The sequence below is a fragment of the Epinephelus fuscoguttatus genome, linkage group LG23, assembly GCF_011397635.1.
Source record: "Epinephelus fuscoguttatus linkage group LG23, E.fuscoguttatus.final_Chr_v1".
NCBI lineage: Eukaryota > Metazoa > Chordata > Actinopteri > Perciformes > Serranidae > Epinephelus > Epinephelus fuscoguttatus.
Genome location: NC_064774.1, coordinates 17,915,987 through 17,932,606, shown reverse-complemented (window position 1 = coordinate 17,932,606; position 16,620 = coordinate 17,915,987). Strand labels below are relative to the sequence as shown.

The 16,620-nt window shown below is 40.5% G+C and overlaps 1 protein-coding gene across 3 annotated transcripts in view; it reads left to right on the top strand.

Annotated features, from left to right (window-relative positions):
- The window catches only part of zgc:109889 (uncharacterized protein LOC553542 homolog), a 64,696-nt gene that overhangs the window by 3,437 nt on the left and 44,639 nt on the right, over positions 1-16,620 (top strand). The window lies entirely within an intron of this gene.

Below are 16,620 nucleotides of genomic sequence, written 5' to 3'. Positions count from 1 at the left end.
ATGTTGTCGCTCCTGTTGCTGTTGCTCTACTCTGCTAGTTGATTCCTTGTCCTCAGCTTGTAAACGGCTAGCTAACATCTGAATCCAGGTAACCTCTTATTGTCCAGTCCATCTGTGGTTTGACCCAGGGAAAAATTGCAATAGTAGTCATTAAGTCAAGGTTTTTTTGTGATCTCTTGAGCGAACAACGTGTTTCGCCTGTGGCTTTTTCACATTCACTCAACAGAATCATTTGAGCACTCACAGGTTGGTCACATGACTAATTATCAATTATTTCATTTTACTTTTTCAGTACTTTTTCTTTCACATTCTTCAAAGACATTTTTCAAAAGATAATTAAGTCAGGGCTACATAGGTCAAAGAAAACTTTATTTCCATTTGCAGTATAATATTTAGCAGTATGGCTCTGTTCTGGGGCCCTTCTGCCTTTCCTCAGGCCTATGGAGAAAGCCTCTTCCATGCACCTACGTGGAAAGCCTAAGGCGGAGAGAGCTCACCTCTCTGCCCTTTCATGTGCTAATGGAGAAAGCCTGAGGCAGAGAGAGCAAACCTCCCTGCCCTTCCATGCGCCTACATGGAAAGCCTTAGGCAGAGAGAGCAGCAGCAAAGATGCAGTCTATCTTTCTTTATAAAATCTTTGTCTTGGTCATCTAAAAATATGGAAAAAGAAAAGTGAAATAACTGTGATAATTAGTCATGTGAGAGCTCGTGATTTTGTTGAGCAAACCTGAGGAAGCCGCGGGCGAAACATGCTGTTCACTCCTAATAAAATCACAGAAATTCATTTCAGTGTGTGGTGGTTTATGTTGATGATCCTTGAGACTGGCTGTGCAGAGGGAGTTCTGATTATTTATATTTTCATTCTTTGGTTTAACTGTAGGTGCCATTGAAGGTTGATATCTATGACTAAGCTGCCACTTGGAGTTTTGTTGAAATATCATCTAGAGATAAAGAGTTTTAAAATAATACCAAACCAAACTAGAATTTGCCGCCGTGGGTGGTACCAGTTAGTGGAAATTCTGACCTGGATCCATAAAACAGGATCACCATTGACTCCCATAATGTTTTTGACTGTAACGAGTTTCCACTATTGCGCCGTATGTGTTTCCTATCCCATCACATCTAAGACGTACAGGATGCCTAATCTGGTACATCATTGTGAGGCACAGCGTTTCATATTGCTTTTGCAATTTATTCAGATTTAAATATAAATTGTTTTAAGTGAATGAAAAAATAAGATGAAGATAATAGCTGCGTTTGAGTTCAGGATCGGAAGGCTGCATTTTAAGACTGATTGCAACCAAGGCAACGAAGGCTCCTTCAAATGCAGCCGAGAAATGCAGCCTTCTATCCCAAGATGCATTGCACTCCAGTGATGATTATATACTACGTTAACTAGCAGTTGTTAACTAGCTAACAGTTAACTGTTGTTAACAATACTCTTACCTGAAAACAGTCTTTCATCAGCCTGAAATATATCAAATTGCGGTGACATTGGTGTGTTTATATGCAGGAATGAAATTTTACAACAGAGCCCATTCGTCAAATTTGATCATTCCGACTCATTTAGTCCATCAAAAGAAGATGAATCAGCAACCATTTTGATAACTGTTCAAGATATTTATCAAGCAAGAATGCCTGATTTCATTTTCAAATGTCAGCATCTGCTCATAATAGTCATGTAAATTGAATATCTTTGGGATGTAGACCCTTGATCAGACAAAACAAGCAATTTCAATATGTTGCCTTGGGCCATGGGATATTAGGTCCAGTATTTTTTGACATTTTGATGGCAAAGTAATCAATTACCCAAGATTATTAGCAGATTTACCAGTTTATATCCTTGGTGTCAGCTCAAATTTAGACATCAGAGCAGGACGGCAAAGTCTTTCACTCTGTCATTATGTCATATTTCTTAACCTCCTCCACTGATCTGAAACTCTGTTAGAGTAAGGTTGAGATATGCAGGAAGAAACTGAGAGTATCACTAAAATGAGGGTTAACACAATGTATGTTGTTGTCCAGCGCTGCTAAGTTTCCCTGAAGCCTCTCTGATTCCAGATAAACTGCCTACAGAACTGTGAATATTTCGATTTTTTACATAACTGACACGTTAGACAGCTTTGGGATTTAAATAGAACATCATCATTTGTTGAATACTTGCGTGGCAGGTTAAAGGCTCATTTATACTCCCTTTACATTGTAACCATCATCGTCTCATGTGTTCTTTACGCTGGCATGGATATATCGACCAGAGGGCACTAGAGGGGCAGCAGTCCAGCACAGGCCTCCATTTTTCCTTCGCTACTGCCAAACTAACATTTAACTACCGGCCAGTCTCCTCCCAGCTGCTGTAGTTGGTGTTTGTCCCTGTGCCCTCGGCGAAGTGACATCATATAACCTGGATGTTTGAAATATCTGACCAACCTTTTATAACCTCTCAAATGTACCACAGTTTTTAAGATGTCTTTGTCATGCCCTTTGGTCGTGTTTTGTTCCCACAATTTCGGACAGGGGGCTCCGTCCGTGTCCATATATGTACCTAAAGGCTTTGACACACCAAGCCAACAGTTGGTTGTCGATCAATGAGGGGCCGTTGGTGAACGTCTGTTGCCCTGGTTTTTGCAGTGTGTCCTGCACCACTGGCGCTAGTTGGCCCTAGTTTGCTTTTCTCCGGCTGAATCAGTTGCAGAGACGGCGCAGCCCATCAGTGAATGAAGTCACTCTGATGGGCAGTTCAGCTCAGCACATGAGAAGAGAAACAGAAGTGAGAAAGTTATTGTCTCTCACGCAGGTGCAGAACGTTCATGTGAGTTGGCCGTTGGCTGTAGTCTTTGCGATGTGTTCGAGTGCAACTTTTTAGCTGAGATAAAGGCGACATGAGGCAACACATTGGTCGGCCTTCGTCGCTGCTAGTTCGTGGTTGGTTTGGTTTGGTTTGTCCTGGGCTTTGATGTTGAGCGTAAATGAGGGTAAATCATTCAGCAGGGTGAGAGTTCAGACCCCTTTCGGTATTCTTACTCTATTATTGTTCTTGACTTTTGACCCTTAGGCTCTTCTTATTTTAGCTTTAAAACCAATGACCTGTTTGCAAAGCCCATCTGGGACTCATTAGTCATTAAATGTTTTATTTCTCAGGTGTTACCACTGTACTTGGATGTACAAGCCACACATTGAGTCTGACCCAACACAAATGTTCTAACTGGATAAACTGGATAGTTAATGTGAGGCTCTGTGAGTTTAGACCGTTTATAACCACTGAAAATAACAACCCTGTCATTAACAAAATATACTGAGTCCAATTCTGTGAACAGCAACTGAGTCCTTTCAAGTCTAGACTCCAGCTTGGGCGAACAGTGATTAGATAATAGGTTTTCTTTGTGTGTGTGTGTGTGTGTGTGTGTGCGCGTGTGTGTGTGTGTGTGTGAGTGTGTGTGTGCGTACGAGAAGCTGCTGTACAGTACAGAGTTGTATTCATAAGACACAGTGCTCAGACAAGCTTGTGCTGATTCCTTACGTAAGCGAATCATCGAGGAAAGAGGGCAAAGACGGCTGAGCGCTAAACAAGCGTAAACGCTCAAACACACATATGATGTATAACTACACACACACATTCAGACACACAGTAACTTAATGTCAGGAAGTGAAGCAGAGACAAAGGAGGGGTGATGCTGTGCTGGTGGACAGAAACTTCTCTGTTCTCTGCTGAGGGCATAAAGGGCATTTTTGTGTTTTTTCAAGCGCTTTTGAGATGCACACTTCCCACTTTTTTTCCCAAAGACATTCCTAGTTTGCTTACATTTACAGATATTTTTTCCTGCCCTTTCTCCAATCTTCTATACAGTGGAGCTCAGTAGTGACAATGCATTTTTAATGTGTAAATAAACTGAAATAAGGACTTTGTTTTGAGGAAGTTTGTTTCAAAATAAGATCAAATTTGCAAAGTACTTGGAAGCATAAATCCCTGCAGCTTATGTTTATTCACTTACTGCCAAAGTTATATGAGAAGATGGACTGTGTAGATTAAACAGCCAACACAAGTTAATTGTTAAAGTTTAGAGTTGCTTGTAGTTGAAGTTAGCCAGGCTAACTGTTTCCCCTTACTTCCAGTCTTTATGCTAGGCTAAGCTAATTGCCTGCTAGCTGTAGCTTCATATGTAGTAGGTGTTGTTCAAATACTGATACCAGCATCATAAAGGCCTCTGATACTGCCTAAAAGCTGGATCGGGAATCGTGAGCACACAAGTCTATGCACCGACCTGATACCACAAAAATGATTGATAACTTTAAAGTAGTTTCACACCTTGATAAAACAGCAGTTATCTCGGAAATCAATTCTTCTTTGCAGTAGAAAAAAGTAGTCTACAGAGCAGTTTGTGCTCTGCTGTCTCTGGCAACTACTGGTTTCAAACGGCGGAGAAAAATTGACAAAATGAATATTCAGTTAAAAGTATAACGTTAGCCATTAGCAAAACTAGATACTAGATAACTAGATAATAAAAAAAAGTTCTATGGTGTTCATTCTCTGTATGTGTTTATGTATTTCAAAGTAACGCAATATATATCTCTATTTTTCTACAAAATGGGCTACATGTTTTCAGCAGCAAGTTAAAGCCCCATTTGAGATGTCACAAGCACTTTTATAAAAACAGACTGTGTTCAAAATAAAATACAAAGACAGGGATTTTTCCCCCTGTTTGAAAATATACAGCTGCACAACTTGTAAATGAATATACAGTGTGTAAACTAAACAGCAAGGCTGGATGTTAACTTTTTGCCTATAGCACTGAAGCTACAGAAGTTTGTAGAACATGAGTATATAAATACCAAGTTTTCCATGGCCTTTCAAATGAACCTAGTGCTGGAAAATGATTTAAATGTTCGTTCTTTATTTATGCACCTAGCATCAACAGAGGCCGAGGGAGGGAAGGAGTCAGAGACGCTTTGTCTTCGTTATATACATTGTATAAAATGTCTATTTTGTTGCTGCATTTTTTAAAAACACAACTGTCGCCTGCATTCAGGCGCTGTCACACTGTCACACAGTACACTACAACTACCAAGAAGAACAGTGATGCACTTTGATCCACCTCACACACAAACAACCAAACTAACGCTCACCTGGCACAATCAAGCAGCTCTGTCTCACACACATGTAGTGCAGTGCTGTGCTGCACGTGTGCCATTGCAGTCATTTCATTCATCTCACAGACTGATTCGCGTAGCACGTGTACATATAGACTGATGTCACACTGTAGACTCATCAACAGATTAAACAGAGGAGCAGCTCTGTGTCTCTCTGAGTGTTGCTGGAGAACTTGTGAGTGAGTGGGGCGGAGCTGTGCGGAGAGCGTGAGAGAGGAGAGATGAACACTGGCATGGCTTTTTGGAAGAATGGCATTATGTAACGCAGCTTGACCCTATATCGATATAAAGGATATTGGCTAAATCTCTATCTTCTTTGAAAATATATTGATATATTGTACATACATTTACTTTCAGGGCTTGTGTCCTTTTTTTTTTTTGGTTTTGTTTCTATGACAAAAATATCTTGACACCAGCTTTAGCCAGGTAGCTAACATAACGCTACATCCACAGAGGGTTGACACAGTTAACTTCAAGCTTGCAAAGCACATGGTGAAAAGTTCAGAGATTTTCAGCTGAAAGAGCTCAAAGCGGCCGCACAAAAGGCAGAGCTCTCTGAACAAAGATTCTTTCCCCAAACTAATTTTACTCATTTAAAAATGGCATCACCATAAAATGAACAACTTACTCATTTAAATAACAAAAGAGGAGCATACTTAATACTATTTGATTCACATTCCTCCACCAATAAAACCATTAATAAAATATGTATTATCCATTTAAAAAAATTACACTGACAGCCTACTAACATAAGCTGTGATTTTCTAACAAACACAGTGTGTTTGTTAGAAAATCACAGCTTTTCAAAATCACCCAGAGACAAAGCAAATGCCTCTTTGTAAATGATCAAAAATTGGAATCTATTGATTACCTGTTGCTCAAGTAAAGGAATGGAAGTTTCAGCATTCTGTTTTAGAGCTACTTTGGGGTATTTTATACAGTCATATCTTAGAGGACATAATCTGCTCTGCTTTTAAATAAATGATCATCAGGTGATATCTGTCCTTAGGTTTTCCTATTAATGAGTCCTCAAGTGAGGAACACTCTGTGTGTATGTTTAATTTAGAGTATCAACCCAGCTGGATCACTTTGGTCTTCCTCTCTTTGCTTCACATCTCTCTGTCTTTATTTATATATTTATTTATTTATTTATTTTGTGAGTCTTTTCTGATGCAAGACTTGTTTTGAAGCTCGGGTGTAAACAGAGTGTATTGCCTTTGTGCGGCACATTGAATTTTGAATATTGCCTCATAAAGTGAAGGTTGATGGAATATTGGAGTAACTTTAGTGATTTTATGATTGTACTAAAGGTTTAGGCTCTTAGTTTCATGGCTAAAGGAGAAAGTACATAAAATGTCCACTGTGTGATTTGAGAAATGGACGGCCGCCAACCTGAAAACAACCGTCCATCTTGCTCTGTATGTTTTTGTCTGCCAGCACCTTTCAGAGTCTTTGGTAGAGATTTAAAGCTGCAGCTTTATCCTGAGCTGTGTCTCTGCTGAAGCACTGAGGATGATTAGGATTCCAGAGGTGTGTTTTCACAGTAATCTGTATTTCAGGAGTCGTCCGCACTCTTTCCCCGGGTAGAGCGCACATTATGCTCATACGTTTTCCAGATGCACGGACGTTTTCTGCTTTCCCTCCCCGAGGAGCTTGTTCTGTTACTGAGCCTCCAGTCTGTTCCTCGGCCTCCTCTTTGAACCAGATCTGCTGGATTTTAAACGGTTCCAGGTGAAAGGAAGTGGGATTTGACTGTGTTATTCAAACAGATCTCTGCCTGCCTTTTTGATTTTCCCTCAGACACATGTTCAGCACGTCTGGTTGTGGCTAATGGTTTGAATTAACTCTGAAGATACACAGCAGCCTCTTCAGGGTGCACTCAGACTGAGTGATGTGGCCACTTAGAGATCCACTCAGGGGCTATTCATAGTTTGAATAACCATCTGACACATTGAATAGGATCTGTCTGTCATGACTCTTCTGTACAGGATATTTCACTCTGTTCCCATTGAGAGATGGGATAGTTGTAGAATAATGGCTGCAGTGAAAGTCACTAAAAATAGAATCTGAGCATTTCTGTTCTGTGATGAATGAGATGAAAACAACACATATACCTCACCAGTGTTCATCAGCATTATAGTTTCTACAAACTAAAACTTGAGCCACAGAATAACTTGAAAGATGCTATAAAATATATACACATAATGGGTCATGAAATGTGAGCAGAACGAATTTGTGTGCCAACTGGGCGCTGAAGGAAATTTCTGTGTATTTTGGCATTTATTAAAATGTTAGTGGCTCCAATCCTTTTGTAGGTACTAACGAAATCTTCATTTAGCAGATTTAAGCTTCGGATTAAGTCTCTTAAAAATGTGAATGAGTTATTTAAGTCGACTGAGTACATGTGTTTTCTACATTTCTGGCATCCCACTCCCACTCGATTCAATCAGGAGATCGCACTCCACAAATTTATCTTCTGTTTGAGACTATGAGAACCACCTTACTGACCAAACACTAAGCTATCAGTGATGGTTGTCAGAATGTGCAGCGATTTAACACTTCATATGACACGTACGTCACCGTACCTTCTGAGTTTGCTGTTGAGTGTTCCAGGGGAAGCATGTCGCTGTCTCCGTCAGGAATAATTCCTGACGGAGAGGTCGCTCCGATGATGCAAGAAATGCGCTCATCTGCAGAAGAGGGCTGTGACTGGGAAGAGCTTCCTGTAGGTGTTTTTTTTTTTTTTTATTGTTTGTTTGTTTTTAGTGTACTTGTGTGTCATATCTAGGGCTGTAGTCTCCTGGTCAACTAGTTGATTATTTGGTCGCTGTGCTCTCGTCCAACCAAATTCTCATTGGTTGAATAATCACCGTGTTACTTTCATAAGGAGAAAAGTGCTACATCAATAGCTTTCCAGGATTAATCCATTATTTCCTGCGGCAGGGGGAACAGGCTAAGTTACCTGTGAAAATGGGGGTGATTTCACTCTGGCCTCTCCTTTAAGCTTATATTCAACATAATACTGAATTATCTCAATGAGAAGTACTGAAACAAATGTGTATGTGACAGAAAAAGTCAATGCATTATTTTGGCTGGTAAAAAGTATGCTTAGCCGGTGGATTTTTTCATCTACCAGTCCCCTTGGCCGGTGAGCCAAAAAGTTCATTTTCAGCCCTGATTGTGAACAACAAATTTGTGTTGAAATCAGCAGGAGGAGACAGTAACAAAGTCCCATTGTCCTCAAAAGAGACGATCTTAAAGTCCCAATGTCCTCAAACGAGACAATAATAAAGTCCCAATGTCTTTCAATGAGCTGATGATAATTTCCCAATGTCTTTAAACAAGTACTTTCTAATTAACAGTGTTTGATCATGTTACTGTTGCTAAAATTGGTCAAATTTGTTCCCATATCAAACTACAAACATTATTAATCATAAATGAACAAGTTTCAACCATTAAATTCGATCAGGTTTCGTATCTTGTCCACTATCTGTGTCGGGGTCAGCTGCAGGCTGACTTGGCAGAGGTGGCGGCCATCTTGATTTTACATGTGTTAGTGTATTGTGGTCTTACTACCACTAGATGGCACAAAAAAGGGACAATTGCCAGAGTTCTAAGTTGTGAATTCAGTATAAGGTCCAGTAAACCCAAATATCATGTTCACATATGAGGACACAGGGTCTCAGGAGGATATTATTATCAAAGCAAAAAGAATTCACGATACTGATAGTGTCACAAACTCGATGATTTAAGATGTTTCTAAGATATTATTATGTATGTATCAATAACATGTCACTGTGTGTGTGTTTTTATCATCAGTACTGGTTTATTGTGACAACAGTAACTCAAGAGGGTACACGAACAGTAGGGGATAGCATCATTCTCTCAGACAGATAAAAAAAAATAAATAAAAAATGCAAATGCAGAACTGTACCACCAAATATACTTTGGTCATTTTTATACCTGGACAGCCCGCTTAATAAAGTCCATTTGTGGGAAACACTGCAGCTCGGATCAGAAAATGTTTGGCCATTTTGCTTAAGAATTACTGAAACAATGACTCGATTACATATTGTAGTAAAGTGATACGACAAACATTTTTCTGTCAGCCTGGAAATTAACTAATCATTTAAGCTGTAATACCATGTAAAGATCATATCATATAAACATCAAAACCAGCATTAGACTCAAACTTGGGATACTCTTTCACTGTCAGTCAACAGAGTCAAAGTTTAAAAAAAAATCTGCATTGCAATGATGCCACATTTTAGATTTAGTATTCGGAGTATAGCATTCACAGATGTCATTGTTAATGCAGTGATGCAAAAAGCAGCATTACACAGGTAATACTGCAGCCCCAGAATACATTTTGGAGAAAACGTTTTATAGCAGCAGTTGAATTGCATGTTATGGATGATAAAGACACAACCAGTCTTTCTCATATCTTTCTGCTGATAGTCCAAGTGCGTGAACTCTATCATGATGTCCATTTCGTCTTTTATATTTCCTGCTGGCTGCGCTGCCCAAGTCTATTTATCATAAAGTTAGTTCTGCATCACAAGTCCTAAAGTACAGACAGGGAGGGGAAACTGTTCAGCATTATCGCTGTCAGGAAATATATATTTTTCTAAAAGACTTTGTCTCTTGCTGCTGGGAACATTGCCAGGCCGTGTTTGCCCCAGAACTGTGTATCATCGTTCTTCCACCTGGTCTTCTGACCTCGCTGCTTTAACCGCGTCGGCTTTTGTTGTGTTATTCTCAGTGGGATGATGCAAAGTGCAAGCAAGGCCAGTCTATTGACGACACATCAGCGTGGGTGTTACATTGTACAATGACACTGATCGGCTGGCTGTGTACCTCAGTCTGCTGCTGTTGTGTGTGTGTATGTGTGTTTCCTTTTGTGCCCGTCTGTGCTCTGCGTGTGTGTCTCTAAGCCAAAAAGAATTCTGTAATGCAGCGGTGTGAGATTTACTTTAAAAATACGCACGCACACTAAATTCTCCCTCTCAACATCCATGTTATGATCCGTTATTTCTACCCCACTCGAGGAAGCCAGCCTTACTCAGCAATTTCCAGGCTCGTTCATTGTTGGAGCAGCCTCGTCAAGGCAACGGTTGCTAGAAGCAGTGTTTGGGTGTTCACATACGGGTGTTGCTGGTGGTTTTATCCCAAGAAGCTATCGATCCAGCGTTGACCCCAAGCTTCAATCTTGGGCCACAGGCCTCGGAGTGAGTGGGTGAGTGTGTGTGCTGTGTTAACTGGTGGGAGTAAAATGACGGAAATGTAGGTGGTAGCTGGTGTGACCACATCCTCAACATGATACTTTATCAGTTCCTGTGGTGAAAGCAGAGTCTTTCTTTCCTCCATCCACAGGGACGCTAGAAGTAAGGTCCAGTCTTTCTGGTTCACTGCCTTGCTCAGAGGTGCTTCAATAGAGTAGATGCTTACAGATGTGAGGGCTTTTACCCTAGGGCTGGGTGATATGGCCAAAAATGTTGTAACAATATATTTTTTCATATTGATCGATCTCAATTTTTATCATGATATGTAGTTTTTGCTGATTCTGCCATTTCAGGGAGCATCCTGATTGGCGCTTGAAGAAACAAGAGATTCATTGAAACTTAATAAAAGTTTATTAATATAAAACACTAAATAAAATGCTTTTCCAACATTAAGAACAAAATGTTTTTACAGGGTATATGCAGGAATCCTGAGGTTAATTTCAATACCTTTTTAAGACTTTTTAAGCGATGCTAACAGCAGATGAAGAGGTCTTGGTAGGCTGTGTGTGTGTGGAGTTGGGGCAACTTGAGGCCGCATAGTTAGACTCTGTGTGGTCACTGGGATGGTGCCGTCTCAGGTGATTGAAAAGGTTTGTGGTGTTTCCCGACCTGGTTGGTACCAACCGCTGGCATATTTTGCAGACCGGCTTCATCTGCTCCTCGTCACTTTTGAGGTAACGTTATCCAAACCACTTCCACACAACTGATGTCACGTTATCTCTTTTTTCCAACAGTATCTTCGGTTCAGGATGATACAGTGATGTTGCTTTCACGTTGTGCATTATTTTTGCCGTCCTCGACTTCAGTTTCACTCATTTTTTCTCCTTTTTCCAACTTCTCTCTTTCTCTGTTTACCTCCCGTCACGACTGTAGCCACGCTTACAATGAGAAGTGGGCTTATCCTGCCTGCATGGCATACGGTAGCCGGCAGACTCTGATATGCTGTTGTTGCGCTTAGTTTTGTTATATGATATCAATTCAAAACGTCCCATGCTGATAATTGAGATTGATCAAAATTTTATTGCGATCCCGAATTGAGATCGTATGATCGCCCAGCCCTATTTTACTCTTAAAGGAATACTTCACTCCCCTAAATGATTACTTGTGTATCAGTTACTCACCCTGTGTTACGCTTAATTTCAAAGAGTTGTTCTTGCATGTCTCCGTGATGAACGAAGAATCCAAAAACGGATGAAAATCTTGATGAATTGAAGTCAAAGGGTTCCGCTTTTAGCAGCATTCACACAATTCGAGCAGTATAATCCAAGTCTCATTTATCCATTCATATGCTCAGTACTTCCCAACACATGCATCTTTTGCTTGAACTTTAATATTTAAAATTAAACTAAGAGTGAAACTTGTCTGTGCTCCATTCAAAACCAGACTCCAATGACAAAAACAGTATTTTTACTTTACCTCTTTGAACACAAGATCTGCTGGTCTGCCACTGCGTAGATCAGTTTGTTTGTGTTATTGTAGGACTTTGATGAATCCAAACTAATCTTTTAAAACACCAAAGTCACATTTAACACAAATAAAATAACAGGTCGAGGAAGCGGTAGACCAACAGCTCCCACATTTAGCAAAGGGAAATTACAGTTTTTGTCAATGGAATCTGGCTTTGAAGAGAGCATAGAAAAAATAAATTCAGTGTCAAATAGGAAGGTTTTAGTAAAAATGCATGTGTTCAGTGAGCATTTGAGTGAGTACTGACCATACGACTGGATAAATGAGCCTTGTATTATAGTACACGAGCTCTTTGAGAGTTTGTAGGCAGATGTTTTGATAGAGAAAGAAAGAATTTTCTCAGTTTTTGGATTCTTCGTTCACCGTGAAGGCATGTGAGAAAAACAGTTTTCTTCCTGAATTTAATGCTGCACAGTTGGTTGAAAGATTGTCTCTCTATATTCTAGCCCAGGGGTAGGCGACCTGCGGCTCCGGAGCCACATGTGGCACTAAAGACACATGTGGCTCCTTATATGGAAACGACTGAAGTTTTTTTTTAATATTTTAATTTTCATTTATCATTGTTGTAGGCCTGAAGAAATTCTTACATTCCCCAATTTAAAAATGCTAGGGCTCTGTATCAGTAACTAAAATGTGCGTAATACATCTACTGCCTGGCACCTTCTCCACAAAATTTTGCCGAGCCTCAATAGCAGTGGCTAGTCTTGAATCTCCCTATCTGCTGGGCGCTGGAGGGAAACAGAACCGACCACAAATGCAGATTGAACGAGCACTGGCTACTAAAAATTTATGACCGAACAGCCTGCATTTCAAACTGGACATGTTGAGTTTGAGAAATGAGGGCCTGGGTTTAACAAAAGATGCTGCTGAGTTGCATCATGGGCAATGTAGGATATAGGGTTTTGTAGCTTGAGCCATAGAGTCTAAAAGTCCTTATATCTTCTACTGTGCTTTTTCTGATTGTGACCGTTCCTCAGCTTAATAAACGTACATTACTTCCATTTTTTCTAGCTCCTGAAATGTGAGGATTGTCTGTATTTACCTGTGTTGTATTATCATAAACAGGCTATTTTCAGGTTTCAGACTGCCGGAACAAAACAAGCAACCCTCAGATTTTGGAGCTTGTAATGGACATTATATAGACAGTCAGTTAACTGAAGAAAAACAGATTAGTTCATGAGGAAAATAGTCCTTAATTATAGCCCTGCATCCAATCTAAATAGCTTTATTAACCAGAAATCTTGCAACATGATGTCAGTAAACTCGGTCAGTCTGTGGTGCTCGACACCACAGGGGCCAGAAAAGTGGAAGATGTATCGTTGGCGAGTGAAGCTTCCTCTGGACAGAGCCTCCCTCACTGCTGCTCAGCAGACAGCTTGGATATTACTCAAGTTTCAGTTCCTCGCTTCCTGTGAGCAGAGGAGTGTGTGCCTACTCTGCAGCAGGATTTCATTTGGACTAAAGGAGCAGATCTGTGTGGTTTCTGTTGTTCAGGGTTGGTCAGTCTCCGTTGTTGCTGCAGAGATTTTTGTATTTTTAAATACAGAGATTACTCAGTGCAGATTTGAGTCGTCTCACACAACATGTTCAGAGGGAAACACAAAGTTGTTGTGTGTCTTTGAGCCTGTCGCACAGAATGAAGTGATGGGACACCAGTTGGGGAAGTACACTTTGGAATAGTCAGTAAAGCTGAAATCATGGGCCGCCTGGAGGCAAGACACAAATGCTTAACACACACCCGTACTCTCCTTTGTGATAACTGGCACTGTTTTATCTGTAGCTCCTGAAGTTGTGATAAGTAAGAATAAAATAAATGACAGTTAAAATTATATCTACTTTTGAATTTGAGGTCCTCAAAGGCAACGTAGCCTCCTGTGTCCGAGCTATTCTGAGTAACCATACTCGCTAAGGAACATCCAGTGTGGCTACCTGTGTAGATTTCTTGCTGCAAAGAGTTAAACCTAGTTGTCACATTTTAGAAAACTATCTTTGCACTGTGTCAGCACAGGAGGAAGATCTGCAAATGACCTGCAGTTGTAAAACGTGAAGCGCGACGCACCACCTTTTTCTCCACTGAATGCCACTAGTAAAAAAAACGCTTACTGCGTCTTTTTAGTGTTGCCAGGCAACCACCACATCACATCCTCACACTAACCTTCCTGTGTAATCAATCTAGCTTTTTCTAGTTTTTTTTCCACAGTAATTAGTATCTAGTTCCTCAAATGTTGAGGCAGAGGGTACTTGCTGTAGCTCTGGTTGAGGGTGGGAGGCTGTCAGTAAACAGTTTGTTGGGCACAGGGAAACAGAGATCTGTGTGGGTACATGAGACCCTAAAAAAGAGGATGGGTCATGGGGAGTACCACCAGTTGGTCCAGGAGCTTCTCCTCCATGATGGCAGTTTCCAGGCATATTTTAGGATGACTCAGGGGCAGCCAACCTGCTGTCTATCGCCGGGCCGTATAGCCCTGGGTATCCAGCAGCAGCTACCACCAGTTTCTCCTCCATTGTTTACCAACTGTAAACCGTGACCACCACAGAAGGCCCGCCTCAAAATCATCCGATTGGACAATGGGAAAAGAGATGATGTGGGGTGCTTTTCCACTCTGAGGTGAAGTTTTTCAGCTCAAGGAGTTAAGAGCGCTCTGGCAAAAACACCAGGCACCTCGAACGCAGAAACGCAATCTCCTCGCAATGCAAAAACTGCAAGCAAAAAGCTTCATTCTCATTAAAAACAATTACAAAACGCCACCTCCAGCAGCTGAAACGCTTTCTGTGTGATCAGGGCCTTAGGCAGCAGCTTTCCTCACATTTTTTGTAAAAATATAGACTGTTTCAAGGGGCCTTTAGGTTGTTAGGAAAACAAGTGTTTCATTTAGCTTCAAGCAAACAGTGACTATGAATGAAATGATGAGACATTTCTGTGTCTGTCTTGTTATTTGTGTTCTCCAGAATCACTGCGAGTTTCCAGACTGTGTCCAGTTTTCTTTTGCCTGCTGAAATCTAGGCTTTGTGCCGCTTCTTTTCTTTAGGGAAGAAGCGGAAACATTTCTAAAATTACATTTTTAGGCAAATGGATGGAATTGTCCAAAACAAAGCATTATTCATTTTGGCGTCGTTATCAGCCAACGAGCCAGCCTTTGACCAGATCCAGTCCTATACTATATGTATCTCACTGGTTTCTGTGTCAATTCTCTGTCCTTTTCCACCTCACCAGTTTAAACTGGGAGCAGGGAAACTGGGACAATGTGACACATCACATCACAGCTTTAATGTGACCTGTCTCTCCCTGCCTTCATCCCAGTGCCCAGACCCTACTGTCCCCTAACCCCACACCAGTAGATCCAGTTTGAAGTACATGTGTGTGTTTGTGTGTCAGGTCACATGGTTCTGCCGGATGACTTGTTGCAATCGTGCTGAGGTCGACACATTTAATTGTGAGAGACGGGGTCGCTGAGGGGCACGAGGGGAGTTCTCACAACACACACACAGAGCGGAGGGCTGAATGCAGTTCAGAAACATTGCACTCATTCTGTGGCTGACCTGTTTACCAACCACGTTAGCAGAGAACAGAATAGAGTGGAGTAGATCAAGTTCAAGGTCTTTATCTGTTATTTGCACAATTACAGAGAAGCAGTCCTTCTCAAGTCTTAGACTCCCTTCAACAATGCTAATTAAATATGTAAAAAGCAAAAAAAGATCACGCAAGTAAAAATAAAATGAGTCTAAACAGGAAATAGTGCAAGTTAAAATATAACTAAAAAGTGTAAAAGAAATAATAATTGCAAATGAATAAATTGAATGCTACTAGTGTTAGCAGCTAACGCTACAGAGGGGTTTGGGGGTCCTCCCCTAGCAAATTGTGAGCGTCAGATGTTGATGCTGAAAGGCTGATCATTTTCTGTAGTATTTCTGAGTATTTAAAATACAAACCAAGGAACTATTTTATTTATTTTAGTCCCACCTTTATTATCAAAAAAGTAAAATATGGAAGCATTTCTTTTCCAACCTACAGACAACTATTGCTTTCTGTTTTTAAACAGTAAAATTATGAAAATCACCTTGCAGACTCAGCCTGACACTCTGTAGGACGTTCATCACAGCAAACAGCTCGGCATATTTATTTTAGAGTTTGTGCAATGTTTTCCCCCAACATATCAGCTCAGATATCAGACTGTCCTTGAACACATCATCAGGGAGAGTTTTAAAAAACGGTCGCTGCACACCACATTATTACTACATAACCATAAAATTACAAAAAGAGATAAAGGGATATAGACACAACATGCTCACTGATGGATTACCAACTGGGTTTTTTTTGCATTTAATTAAAACAGATGACTCGGAAAAATGGTCGGCACTGATATAAAGTACACACACCAATGTGCAGTTAATGAGCTGAAACAAGGAAAAGTTATGCAGGTTTAAATCCAGGTTTTATGGACCAACAGCTCTCAGGCTGTTGAGTAAAAACAGATCCTCAATGCTATCGTAACAGCTGGGTGACACTCACTGACTGTTATTTAATATGAGAAGTGCAGAAGCACACAGGATTCACTTACATTTAGTTTTAAAGCCTTATCTGAATACTTGAAGAACATTTTTCTCTATTTCTCTTTGCCTGGAACTCTGTATTTGTTGTAAACGCCGCCCCTCTGACACACCAAGTAGTTAAAATCAAATACCACTAATGAATTGCAAATACCATTCGACTACCAGAACAGCAGCA